Source organism: Octopus sinensis, linkage group LG2, assembly GCF_006345805.1.
Source record: "Octopus sinensis linkage group LG2, ASM634580v1, whole genome shotgun sequence".
NCBI classification, from domain to species: Eukaryota; Metazoa; Mollusca; class Cephalopoda; order Octopoda; family Octopodidae; genus Octopus; species Octopus sinensis.
Genome location: NC_042998.1, coordinates 108037765 through 108052701, shown reverse-complemented (window position 1 = coordinate 108052701; position 14937 = coordinate 108037765). Strand labels below are relative to the sequence as shown.

The 14937-nt window shown below is 38.3% G+C and overlaps 1 protein-coding gene across 12 annotated transcripts in view; it reads left to right on the top strand.

The window, feature by feature from the left end:
• The window catches only part of LOC115225588 (coiled-coil domain-containing protein 171), a 268237-nt gene that overhangs the window by 111763 nt on the left and 141537 nt on the right, over positions 1-14937 (top strand). The window lies entirely within an intron of this gene.

Below are 14937 nucleotides of genomic sequence, written 5' to 3'. Positions count from 1 at the left end.
CCAAAATTGCTTATCCATGTTTCTATCTTTTCTTGTTCTATGCATTTTACTTGTCTGTGCTTTACTTTTCAACTTTAAATTTGTATGTATGTGTGCTTGAAAGGTGTTATCTTCACTTCCTCACGTAAGATTGTCTGAGCAGAAATTGCTGTTGTAGACTTTACATTCTTGGTGAGCACCATTTCCTGGATATCTGATCATAAAATAGTGCCTCAAATGCATAACCATCCAACTCATGCTAACATAGGAAAAGAGATACAAAGTAAAACGTATACACATATATATAGGCACAGGCATGGCTGTGTAGTCGGAAGTTTTCTTCCTATACACATGGTTGTGGTTTCAGTCCCACTGCACAGTACTTTGGGTGAGTTTCATCTGTTATAGCCCCAGGCCAACCAAAGCCTTGTGAGTGCATTTGGTAGAAGGAAACTAAAAGATATCTATTGTATATATATATGTATGTGTTTGTGTCTCTTTGTCTTGGCATTATGTGATAGTTTTAAAATGATTGTCACTGTTACACAAGCAGCACATTTCATTTCCAATATTCTGCAAGAACATCTCTGGCCATGAAGAAATATTACCTTGCATGGAAATAGGTAGGGGTTGGCATCAGGAAGAGTATCCAGCTGTAGAAGATCTGCTTCAAATAAAGTGAGCTTTAAATGAAGATGTTGATGATATATCATCATCATCATCATCATCGTTTAACATCCGTTTTCCATGCTAGCATGGGTTGGGCAGTTCAACCGGGGTCTGGGAAGCCAGGCGGCTGCACCAGGCTCCAGTCTGATCTGGCAGTGTTTCTACAGTTGGATGTCCTTCCTAATGCCAACCACTCCATGAGTGTAGTGGGTGCTTTTTACATGCCACCAGCACAGGGGCCAGAGGAGGCTACAACAGCCATGATCAGTTGGTGCCTTTTACATGCCACGGGCATGGAACCCAGTCAAGACAGTGCCGGCATCAGTCATGTTCGAATGGTGCTTTTTACGTGTCACTGGCATGGGCATCACAACTACAATTTCCATTTGATTTTGATTTTGATGTTGATGTATTTGACTCAATAGGTCTCCTCAAGCACAGCAAGTTGCCCTACAATCCAAGGTAAGCACAGCAGGTCATCCTATGATCCAAGGTACTTTTGAATGGGCTGGGGCTGGTTATGCAAAACTGGTGTAGGATACAGCTGTGAACTCACTTTATTTGTCGGGTCTTCACAGTCACAGTATATCTCCAGAGGTCTTGGTCTTTCATCATTGCCTATGAGAGGCCCAACATTCAAAGGTAATGCTTGACCACCTCATCCCATGTCTTCCTGAGTCTGCCTCTACTCTGGATTCCTTCAACTATTTGAGAGTGGCACTTCTTTACACATCTCTCCTCATCCATCCGTAGTACATGACCATACCAGTGCAAACATCTCTCTTGCACACCACATCCGATGCTTCTTATGTCCAACATTTCACTCAGGGCGCTTACACTCTGTCGTGTGCACACTGACATTACACATCCAGTGGATCATACTAGCTTCATTTGTTTCAAGCCTACGCATGTCCTCTGCAGTCACAGCCCATGTTTCACTGCCATGAAGCATGGCAGTTCGCACACATGCATCGTACAATCTACTGATTGCACACATGCATCATACAATATATACATATATATATATATATATATATATATATATATATATATATATATGCTGAAGATATATGTATGCTGAAATGGACTGGCCTGCAAGAGCCCTGTGCCAGTGGCACATAACAAGCACCTGTGCTGGCCCCATGTAATAGTGCTTGAGAAAACCTAGCAAGCCAAGTGAGACCATAACCCATGGCCTATGCCAGTGGTGTAACCAGCCCACTTAGGCATACCTTTCTTTCATTGGACACTAAACTCTGCTTGTAAAGACCTGTTGAGGCAAGTGAAATCGAAATCAATTTCGATGACAGCACCGCATGACTAGCATCCGTGCCAGTGGAGCACTAAGAGCACCATCTGAGCATGATTGTTGCCAGGGCCGCCGACTCGACCCTGTGCCGGTGGCATGTAAAAAGCACCATTTGAGCGTGATCATTACCAGCGTCGCCTTACTAGCACTTGTGCCAGTGGTACGTGAAAAACAACATTCAAGCGAGGGCGTTGCCAATGCCGTTGGACTCTCTCCTGTGCAGGTGAGAGATGAAAACACCATCTGAGCATGGCCGTTGCCACTACCACCTGACTGGCCCTCTACACCCATTACACTCTCGAAGTGGTTGGCGTTAGGAAAGGCATCCAGCTGTAGAAACTCAGCCAGATCAGATTGGAGCCTGGTGCAGCCATCAGGCTCACCAGTCTCCAGTCAAGCTGTCCAACTCATGCCAGCATGGAAAGCAGATGTTAAACGATGAGGATAATGAGGATCCTCATCACATGACCAAACCAGCACAGTCTTTTCTCTTGTGCACAACATCTGATTACTCTTATGCTCAATTTTTTTCTCAACATTTTTACACTTTGTCATACATGCACACCAGCATTGCACATCCTGCAGTACATGCCAACTTCATTTATGTCAAGTTTTCACATGTCCCTATTCCACTTCCATGTTCTTACACAAGCATTGTACAATTTGCCTTTCACTCTGAAGAAGAGGCCCTTTGTTTGTAACAAAGGTAATAGTTCTCTGAACTTTTCCCTGTCAGTTCTTATTCTGCTAACAATTATACTTTCAGAGCATCCTCCTCCACTGCTAATTAGCTCACATAAGTAACAGAAACTATCTACTACTTCTAAGGCTCCTCCTGTGCATTTGAGAGAGTCTATTTCTTGTGTGTTCTTATTGTTTATTGTTCTTCCATATCCGCCATGCAAAGACTACTTCCTCTCTTAACCTTCTTGTGATTTCACTTCACATCTTATGTGTCCATAGCTAGCACTGGGTACATTGTAACATTGTATGGAATTTGTACCTACACCATTTCAATATTTTGAGCAAGACTGTTTCCCTGCTTTCCTGCTAACTAAGACTTTGGCCTTTCTTAAGTTAACTCTAAGACCCTTTGATCCCAATCCATGCTTTCACATCTGAAATTTCTTCTCTAATTTTACTAAGATAATATATATATATATATATATATAGGGAGAGTTTACGAAAAAAACAAAAGACGATGACAGGTGGTGTACAAAACATACAGATGTATTAGTATAACGCTCAGGAATAGAAAAAGTCTTTTACATTTCGGGCCTACGCTCTTCTACAGAAAGGGACACAGAAAAAACAAGGAGAGAAAAAAATGTGTGTAGTGGCTAACGATCTATCATATATATATATATATATATAGAGGGAGATAGGGGGGAGAGAGAGAGCAATAAGAAAATGGAAGGGATCAAGAGGTGGTATTCATCAACTTTTAGACATTATATTATGTCAATTTATTTTTTATTTACTAAAAGGACAATTATAACAATATACATACATGTATAACATATGCTTTACATATATAATATATAAAATATAAAAATATCAGTAATTATTAAGATATATAACATAGCAATATATATATATATATATATATATATATATATATATAAACCATAAATGTCAGGAAGTGTGAGAGGTGAATATGTATTTATTTAACCACATGACTTCCTTAGGATTATGGCCATTTTGCAACCTTCTTTATGTATTATTAATTTCAGTGTGGAATGCTTACAAATTTGCGTTAATATGCATGCACAGCACTAACAATTGTTTATTCATAATGTACAATTGTGTGAGGTCTTCTGACCGTTTAACCCTAATCTGAAGCTTACTGTTGTTCAATATTACTTCTTCATTTAATCTTTAAACTTCCAGTTGTCTGTTCCCAACTTAGCCATCCATTTAATTACTTTGACTAACAATTCATTTGCATTGTTTTTTTTTATATATTCTTATTTACTTTTTTAAGCTACTTATTTTATTTTTATATTTACTTTATCTACTTTAACTTCCTCTTCTTATCCCTTCTTCTTTTTAGCTGACATGAGGGATAGTCAATTCCTTTAATTTCTATCTCAAATTGTTATTTTTACTAACCAAACCAAGCTAATTTTATCTAGTTTCAGCCTTCCTTACATAATGCAAATATGTTAGCATAATTTCTTCCTCCCTAAATCAATACTACATGAAGAAGGTTGTGAAATGGCCATAATCCTAAGAATGTCACATGGTTAAATGAAAGTATATTCACCTTGCATAACTTCTGACTTTTATAGTTTATCCTCATGGAATAATTTTGGCAATCAGGTCTTCTGGATTTCAGTTGCATGGACACTCTATATTACACTTTTCTGTTTTGGATTACTATGTGGACTTTTAACCAAATCCATAAAAGGAACTTTCTGTGATAGCAACATGATTCTCTAAATCTTCATGTTATACTACTCACAGGGATAAGATTTAATATACAGTAGATGTGCAGTAAGCACTCACTCAATTTTAAATAGATTTTGTTTAATGCCTGGGCAGCTGGAAAAATTTACTCTTCTGATAACAAAGTGTTTCTCACTCAGAATGAATGAGAGTTTTATGGTACCTGCTTATGAAATGCAGTGTTACTTAGTAGATAAATGAAAGCCTTGAATGCAGGATTTGCTAAGACATTGAAATGGAGTGAGCAATACTGTACTGGTTATGCAATGCTAGTGTACTTAAACAACATGGTATTAATTATCTGAGAGAAAAACTAGATATAAGAGGAATTAGTTGTAATGTGCAAGAGAGAAGACTTCCATTGCATGAATATTTGATTCATTTGGAGACAAACAGATGTAGATGGAACATGTGGAAGACAGGGGCCAGAACAGTGAAGGTTGATTTCAGGATGCTGAGTCTCACAAAGGTGATGACAAAGGACTATGATGATAGGTAATACACAGTACTGAAGATTCACTCACTTATGCCCATATGGCATAGCAAACATGAAAATGATGAGAGTGATGGAGGCTAAAAGGTATCATCACCACCATCATCATCATCATCATTTAATGTCCATTTTCCATTCTGGCATGGATTGTACAGTTTGACAGGAGCTGGCCAGTTGAAGAGCTATCCAGGCTCCATGTCTGTTTTGGTATGGTTTCTATGGCTGGACACTCTTCTTTACACCAACCACTTTACAGAGTGTACTGGATGCTTTTATGCAGCACCAGCACAGGTGCCTTTATATGACACCAACATGGGTGCTTTTTACATAACACCAGCATTCTTGAGCCCACAAGGTTAGGATTGCTCAACTGAAGAGGGATGCAAGTGACATGCATGTATGCAAGGACAACCACAATTTTACTTAACTTGACACAGAAAACTGCCAGAAGTCTTGATCCCTGTGAGGTCCAACATCTGAAGATCCTTTCTCACCACTTTGTTCCATGTCCTCCTGGGTCTACCCCTTCCACACATTCACTCCACAATTAGAGATCAGCACTTCTTAAAGCGGTTGTCTTCATCCATTATATTTATGCCTATTGTCCAGTTAAACCTCATTCTGTGCTGCTCACCTATATTTGGGCCTGTTTCCCAATATACTCCTGTTAAGCCTCCATCTATTCTTTGATACCCCATTTTTCTCTTTTATTCTTTTACTTGTTTCAGTCATTTGAGTGTGACCATGCTGGAGCATCGCCTTTCGTCAAGCAAATCGACCCAAGTACTTATTCTTTGTATGCCATGTACTTATTCTATCAGTCTCTTTTGCTGAACTGCTAAGTTATGGGGACATAAACACACCAACGTCAGTTGTCAAATGTCAGTGAGGGGACAAAGACAGACATGAAAACATATGCATATATATATACGATGGGCTTCTTTCAGTTTCTGTCTACCAAATCCACTCAAAAGGCTTTTGTCAGCCCGAGGCTATAGTAGAAGGCACTAGCCCAACATGCTATGCAGTGGGACTGAATCTGGAACCATGTCATTGGGAAGCAAGCTTGTTATTACACGGCCATGCCTGCACCTTGTCTTTCATACTTTCTTATCTCTATTACTCACCCTCCTACACTAAACTTTTAACTTGTGCACAATGCCATCATTGTTTCCTCCTATTACACTCTCACTCTGGTCACAGTTTCCCCTTCATACTCTGCTCACCCTCTTGGTTATCTTACTTTAATCAGAGACACCATAGTGTAGTGATATCACTTCAGTCTTGTAGGATACAAGACAACCACAGTAGGGGTGATGCCACAATAAAACACCCCCAAGACACACTGTAAAGTGGTTAGTGAACAGAGATAACATGGAGTTGAGCGGCCCCCTTTAGTCTATTCAATAGCATGACAAACTTGCAAGTATATATATATATAGGCCTCTTTCTTCTGGTCATCTCATCATGTGGAACCTTTTATCCCAACACATTTTTCTCTCTCTCTCTCTCTCCATTTTATTTTTCCTCTCATCCCTTTCTGTCAAAGAGTGTCGGCTCAGAATGTCAAAAACTTTTCCATTTCTCCTGAGTATCAAACTAATAAAACCTACTTGTTTTTCCATCACTTATCTCCATCTTTTGTTTTCTGTACATTTGAACCATAGATGTATATATATTTAAACACACACACACACACACACACATACACATATATGTGAGTATGTGTATATAAAATGCACCCATGCTGGCACCACATAAAATGCACCTGTAAAGCGGTTGGAGTTAGGAAAGCATCCACCCATAAAAACCATGCCAAAACAGACAATTGTACCCTGGTGCAACTCTCTGGCATGCCGGCTCTTGTCAAATCATCCAACCCATGCTGACATGGAATGTGGAAAATCATGATGATGATGATGATGATGGTGTATGGTAGCCTCTCAAGTCCGAGAAACACAAATCTACAATTTCTTGTGGAACAACTTGCACAGATTATTTGCCTCTAGTGATCATGAATTTGTACTGCACTTTAATTCACTCCCTCCATCAAAATGACATTACCTGTACAGGGGGAACGTTGTGCTGCACATCAGGTACTGGAGTGATTGCAGAGAAACATATCATAAGGTGTTTTGGTCAAGAGCACAACACACTACCCAGCTCAAGAATTGAACCCACTATCTTACAATCATAAATGCAACACCCACACCCCTAGGTCATGCACTCTCACAGGGGTTGGACAAAATAATGGAAACACCTTAAAATTTCAAACAAATTTATATTAGTATTGGGTAGGACCGCTTTTGCAGTAATTACAGCTTGAATTCTACGAGGTATGGACTCATACAAAGTTTGAATTGTTTCCAAAGGAATTTTGTCCACTCTTCAGCTTAGACAGTCTCCAGTTCTTGTAGTGATGATGGTGGAGGATATTGACTCCTTACTTGTTTTTCGAAAATGCACCATAAATGTTCAATAATATTGAGACCTGGGGACTGCGGTGGCTCTCCATTCAATAACAACTTTAGCTGTGTGAATTGGTGCATTATCATCCTGAATGATTGCATTTCCCTCTGGAAACAGTTCTGCAAACAAAGGATAAATTTGATCAGATAAAATGCTTAAATAGTCTTGACTATCAATTCTGCCATGAAGGGAAACCATTGGGCCAGTGTATTTCCAAGATGTAGCCCCCAGATCATCACAGATCCTCCTCCATGTTTCACAGTTGGAAGAAGGCAGTTTGGGTCAAATCCTTCTTTTCGATGTCTCCACGTGTATACTTGGCCAGTGGTCGGGAATATGTTAAGGATGACTCATCCGAGAAAATAATATTCTTGCACTGCTCTAGGGACTAATTCTGTAGGATTTTGCACCACTCTAAACACTTTGTAACCTTTGTTTTTGAAAGTAGTGGTTTTCTAATTGCAGCTCTCCCATGAAATCTGGCTTTATGCAATTCTGAGCGAACAGTTTTTATAGAAACTGGGTTCTTGAGGTGGTCATTAAGCTCTGCAGGAATATTGAGAGCTGTACTTTTGTGATCCTTTCTAACAATGCATGTAAGAGTCTGACAGTACCTATCTGAAAGTTTTGGCTTTCTTCTGCAGTTTTGTTTCGACAAGGAGGTTTTTTCCCTCTTTCTCAAAGGCTGTCATTACTTTTGAGACAGTACTTCTTGATACACTAAACATTTCAGCTGTTTTCATTATGCCAGTGCCTGCCATACGGGCACAAACAATTTGACCTTTTTGAAAGTCCAATAGTTCTGTCACTTTAAATGAATTTTAATTACCTTTTTCTGATGATATCTGAAAAGAAACAGCAATTTTAGCAAAACATATTAAGCAACACTAATAATAAATCAAAAGACATAAAAATAAACAAGCTTTTGATGGTTTTATAGATATTTCAAAATTATGATGCTAGGTGTTTCCATTATTTTGTCCAATCCCTGTAGATATATATATATATATATGATATATACACACACACATGAATATTGTTGCTGCTTTGTGTAAAAATCTAGGTAAGTGGGATCACAATCACCACTGTGACAATAAAGATGAACAATGGTTTAAACTTTGGAGCCATTTGTTTTCTATTCATACGTTATGATGTGTACGTGTACCACGTGTACATATTAGTGTACATACCCATCATAATGTGTAAGTAGAAAATAAATAGCTATGAAGTTTAAACCATTGTTCATCTTCATTGACACAGTGGTGATTGTAACCCTGCTTGCCTAGATTTCTACACGAAGCAGCAACAGTAAGAAAAACTTTGTTGGCTCATCATTACAGAAGCAGCAAAAGATTGGTTACACTGTTACAAAGTCATGTTCACAGTAATATGAAATAACCATAAAATATTCAGGGATGACAGCAGTTTTCCGGGATATAGATGCACACAACACACAACCAGCTAGTCAGAAGACAAAACAACATGGATCCCAGAAACAAACTGGAAGTGACCCACTTCCCACAAGTCGTAAAACTAAGACTAAATAATAATATAACAATAACTTATTGGTGGAGATAACATACATGTGTATATATGTATATATATATACTTTATTTAAAGCAGCAGAAAATTCAACAAAACCTGTTACTCTGAGTTTCCCGTTGCCGTTCATCGGACAGTAACGGCAACGGGAAACTCAGAGTAACAGGTTTTGTTGAATTTTCTGCTGCTTTAAATAAAGCATATTACTCTACCACTGGTATTTGAGTACTCTTTTTTCCACCTTGTTTCACATTTATGTGTTTACTCCGGTATATATATATATAGATAGATAGATAGATAAAACCTTCTTGGAAAAGGATGCATGGCATTCGATCATATAATAATATAAATAATATATAAATATATGCATATATACATACATATATGTACATACCTACATATACATGCACATATGAGTACAGGACATCAAAAAAAGTTGAACACAATGAGAAGCAAAAACATAAAAACAAAAACATAGAAACAAACTTTTTTGGAACAACAAAAAAACAAACAGAGAAACGAGACATACAACATAAAGAATATTCCCCTTCTTCAGTTGTTTCCTGTTTCATCTACTCCACGATTCGAAGGCAAGGACAAGACGCGACTTCATTGAAACAGTCCTTCCTGCAAAGCAAATTAAATAAAATTTGGGATTTTTTGCGGAGGGTGAAAGTGGTAACAAGAACAGGACAGTGAGAACAAAACAGTAAAACAATAAAAGAATAAAAACAGTAAAAGACAGAACAATGAGAACAAAATAGTAAAAACAAATGATGAGGGTTGTTAAGCCAAGACGATGGAAAAATTATTCTGAACGCTTAGGGAGATGAGCTTATGAAGAGACAGAATAAGCACGTTTAGTCTTTGCGAAGGTAGTAGTCAGAAAGATAGATTCCCTCTTGTCCTGTGTCAGCAACGAGAGAGTCGAGGAGGAGAAGTGAGAGAGAGGGAACAGTGAAGGGGAGAGGAGAAGCATAGGGTGGGAGAGAAAACCAGAAAGGATGAAGAACAAGAGGGGGAGAGAGATAGACAGAGAAGAGATAGTAAAGATAGAAGAGTGCGCATCGTAATTATTAACGTAAAACTTAATAATATAAATAATATATAAATATATGCATATATACATACATATATGTACATACCTACATATATATGTATATATACATGGATACAGGACATGAGAAATAACGTTGAACACAATGAGAAACGAAAACATAGAAACAAACTTTTTTGTGGACAACGAAAAAACAAACAGAGAAACGAAACAGGCAACATAAAGAATATTCACCTTCTTCAGTTGTCCCTGTTTCATCTACTCCACGTTTCGTAGACAAGGACAATACGCGACGTCGTTGAAACAGTCCTTCCCGCAAAGCAAATTAAATAAAATTTGGGATTTTTTGCGGAGGGTGAAAGTGGTAACAAGAACAGGACAGTGAGAACAAAGCAGTAATATATATATATATATATATATATATACACACACACATGCATATACATATATATACACACACCTACATATATATATATATATATATATATATATGCACACACATATATATACACACACACACATACATATATACACACATATACATATATACATATACAAAATTCAATGACTGGCACCCGTACCAGTGGAGTGCTAAGAGCAGCATCCTACTGTGATCATTGCCAGAGCAGCCGACTGGCTTCCATGCCGGTAGCATGTAAAAATGCCGGTGGCGCATGAAAATACATTCGAGCAAGATCGTTGCCAGTGCCACTGGACTGGTTCCTCTGCAGGTGGCACGTAAAAAACACCATTTGAGTATGGCCGTTGCCAGTACCGCCTGACTGGCCCTTGTGCTGGTGGCACGTAAAAGCACCCACTACACTCTCGGGGTAGTTGGCGTTAGGAAGGGCATCCAGCAGTAGAAACTCTGCCACATCAGATTGGAGCATGGTGCAGCCATCTGGTTTGCCAGTCCTCAGTCAAATCGTCCAACCCATGGAAAGCGGATGTTAAATGATGATGATGAATTTGCAAGGAAACACTGACCTCCTTCAAAAATAGGACATGGACTCGATCGTTACAATGGGAAGTTCAAATTCTGTCCAGGTCACAGATATTGTTGGACTATGTCTAATCTCTAAAATTAGGGAAGAATACCCTAATGTTAGTGGAGGCCTATATAGAGATGATGCCTTATTCGCCGTATCTGAATCCTCTACACAAACAACTGATAGGATTAGGAAAAAATAAGATTTTTAAAATTATACAAAATTATCATCATCATCATCATTTAACGTCCATTTTCCATGCTGGCATGGGTTGGATGATTTGACTGAAGACTGGTGAACCAGATGGCTGCACCAGGCTCCAATCTGATATGGCAGAGTTTCTACAGCTGGATGCCCTTCCTAACGCCAACCACTCCGGGAGTGTAGTGGGTGCTTTTACATGCCACCGGCACGAGGGCCAGTCAGGCAGTACGGGCAATGGCCACACTCAAATGGTGTTTTTTACATGCCACCTGCACAGGAGCCAGTCCAGCGGAACTGGCAAAATTAGATATCATATTTGAAAATGTCTCTGAATGTTAACACATTCAGAGACATTTGGATAATGGCTTATTCTACTCCTATCATAAGGCTAACAAAACTATTAAGTATATCCACACTTTATCAGATCATCCCCAAAGTGTCATTAAGGAATAATTAAAGGCGTGTCAATATGAATATCTAATTTATCTGCAAATGAAAAAAATATTTAATGAGTTTGCACCCCTTTATAATACATCACTAAAAGACAGCAGTTTTAACAGTAAAATATACAATATTAAAAACATGATATTTAAAAACAAATTAGGCAAACAGTTTCCAGAGTCAAGACTGTTGAAAAGGTTGCAGGATGCAACGAAAATTTTAGGAAAATAAAAATAAGAAATAAGTGAAAATTTTACTGTTGAGTGTGTTAAATTATGAGGTACTAAAAGAAAATTGACTTTCACCGGACACAACATTTTCCAAATATGAATTTTAACATTGACTCACATCCTATAAATAACATCCACCAAATATAGAAATCAACAACACTTTAGAAGACGCTATAGATTTTTCAAGTATAGCAAAAATGATATGCGGCAGAATAGGAACTATTCTGGGAGGAAACAGGAAATTGTATGGTTTACACCCCCTTTCTCCCTCCATGTAAGAAATTTCCCTAAGTTATTTTTTAGCATTATCAATAGGAACTTCTCGCCTGGTCATAAATACCAGTCTATATTTAATAGATCTTGTCTTAAATTATCCTATTCTACCTCACCCAATCTTGGATCTATCATCGCAGCAAATAATAGACTTAAACTTAGAAATAATGAAACCATTAGAGATAATTTAGCTGATCTTAACACGAAGAACAATGATAAGGACTTGGATATTAAAAATAGTAAGATTAAACAAAATAAAAACATGTAATTGTCATAATAGGGAATTTTGTTCTCTTAAAGGCTTCTGTTTAAGGAGAAACACCGTATATAAAGTCGAAGTCTCAACCCTAAATGAACCTAAAAAGATTTACATAGGTAGTACTATTGACTTTAAAAGTAGATATAGGGCACATATAAACTCATTCACTAACCACAAAACAAAAAACTCAACTACACTAGTCACCTACATCAATAGATTAAAAATGAACAACAAAGAATTTAGTATAAATTGGTCTATAATAAGGGAAGCCACACCATATAATACACACACAAAGAATTGCGATTTATGCACAAAGGAGGCGCTCCACATAATCTGAGCCAACAGAAATAGTTTAGTCAATAAAATATCTGACGTTATAATTACCAGTAGACACAAATATATTTCAATGTTTAAATTTTTTTTTAAATAATTAAACTATATGATTCTAATTTTGCCTTACCACTGTCCCGCTATACCTCTAATTTTTCATCAACTGGCACAAAGCCACCACTACCCTCATTACTACTTCCTCCTCTCAGCTGAGAGGGTTTTCGTATTGCATGTTACTCAGTGACCCTGTTGGTGTTGGTGCTACATAAGAAACACCCACTACATGCTGAATAGCAGTTGATATTAAGAAGGGCATCCAGCCATAGAAACCATGCCAAAACAGACATTAGAGCCTGGTGCAGCTCCTGTCAAACCATCCAACCCATGCCGGCATGGAAAATGGACATTAATTGATGATGATAATATATATACAACAAGCTTTGGTCAAATTGAGATAAAAGTAGGAGACACTTGCCATGCAGTGGTTCAGAAACAAACTTTTTAAACACCATCCATATTCACTCTAACACAGCTTATAGAACAAGCAAAAGAATAAAAGCTTCCTCTCTGTTACACAACAGCTGCAAAAAGGTGTTCAACAGCACAAAGATGAACACAGTGCTGAAACTCCTGGAAATGCAAGGAGTAACATGAGGCGATTTGAGAACAAAGCGGCGTGAACAACATGATCACAGAATACAAGTTCTGCTGAGCTGATGATGTCACAAGGTTCACAGACTACATGCGGACCTATGCAGTTCCTAAGTGATATCCACTCAGAAGGCCACCATAATGATTGGAAGACAATTGACTAAAACAATTTGGGTCAAGATGTAAAAGAATGGTGCAGTCAAGAAAGAATTGAAAGCCCATTGTGATCACATCGTGGCTGTGTGTTTAAGAAGTTAAGTTTGCTTCCCAACCAAATGGTTTTGGGTTCAATTCTACTGTATGGCATCTTAAGTGTCTTTTGCATCCCCAGGTTATAATAATTTTATATCTACCTTCCCTGATGGTATGTATATATATATATACACACAGGGTGGGGCAGAGAGGATGGACATTTTTGAAAACTTCACTGAATCAAATTTTATTGACATCAATGTGTTTGTATTGAATTAGCATTTGTCAAAATCAAGGGGCTTCAGAGTGTAGTGTCCCTGCCTTCCTGAGCTAGTTTTCCACCACATTTCTTAAAAGTTGTGGTAGAGGCCTTGGTCTCAAGATCACTCAAGTCTAGAAACTAAGATTGGGGGGAAGTAGGGCATGCTCCCCATAGAAAATCCAGCTCCAAAAAAGCCTCATGATAGCAAAGGAGAATGGGCACCAACCAGCCCAAAGGTTGGGGTGGACTACATCTGCCTACCTTTGTTGCTATGGCACTGAGGTAGATCCGGCCACCCCTGTTAACAGGGGCAAAACCCAAAGTTAAAACAATGGATGATGATGATGATGTGGAAAACAACATCCATCATGTGGTGTCCATTTTCACATGTATTTCTGAAGGCATTCCTGGAAGTTGGCCTCCTCACTCCAGCATTGCTCTATCAATTTGGGCAACTTCCACGTGAATAGCTTCTTTCAAATCATCCATTGTACAGGGCTTATGCACATACACACATACCTTGAGGTGTCCCCACAAGAAATAATCATGCATTTACAAATCAGGGGACAGTATGGGGAGGGAATGTCAGCAAACCACACATGTTAAATGGGCACATGTTTTCGTCGTAATTCAGGCACAAAGTTGTTTATCATCTCGTAATGCTCGGAGTTCACAGTATCAGCATTTTCATCATTGTCTTCAAAAAAATAAGGACCATTGACAGCAGGTTTTCCAACAGACTGTAACTTTTGGGTTGTGGTGTGGTCTTTTGTGCAGTTCTCTCAGATTTTAAAGAGCCCGATAACAACAGTTCTATTTATTCACTATACCACTGAGATGAAAATGAGCTTCATCACTCATTTGCCTCAAAAATTGCTTCTATCTGTTGTGTGAAGTTAAGCCATTGTGCATAGTCCCATGGTTGCAACTGTTGCCGAATGACTAATTTGTGTGGATGGAAATGCCGGTCTTCATGCACACTATGCCTTATCAATCAATTACTGATGCAAAATTCAGTGGAATGCCTCCTAGCAGAACGATTTGGACTCCATATCAAAGCTTGTCTGACACATTCCACATTTTCCAGGGTCCGTACTGTTCATGGTACTCCCACCAGTGTCCTATCCATTAGTGTACGAA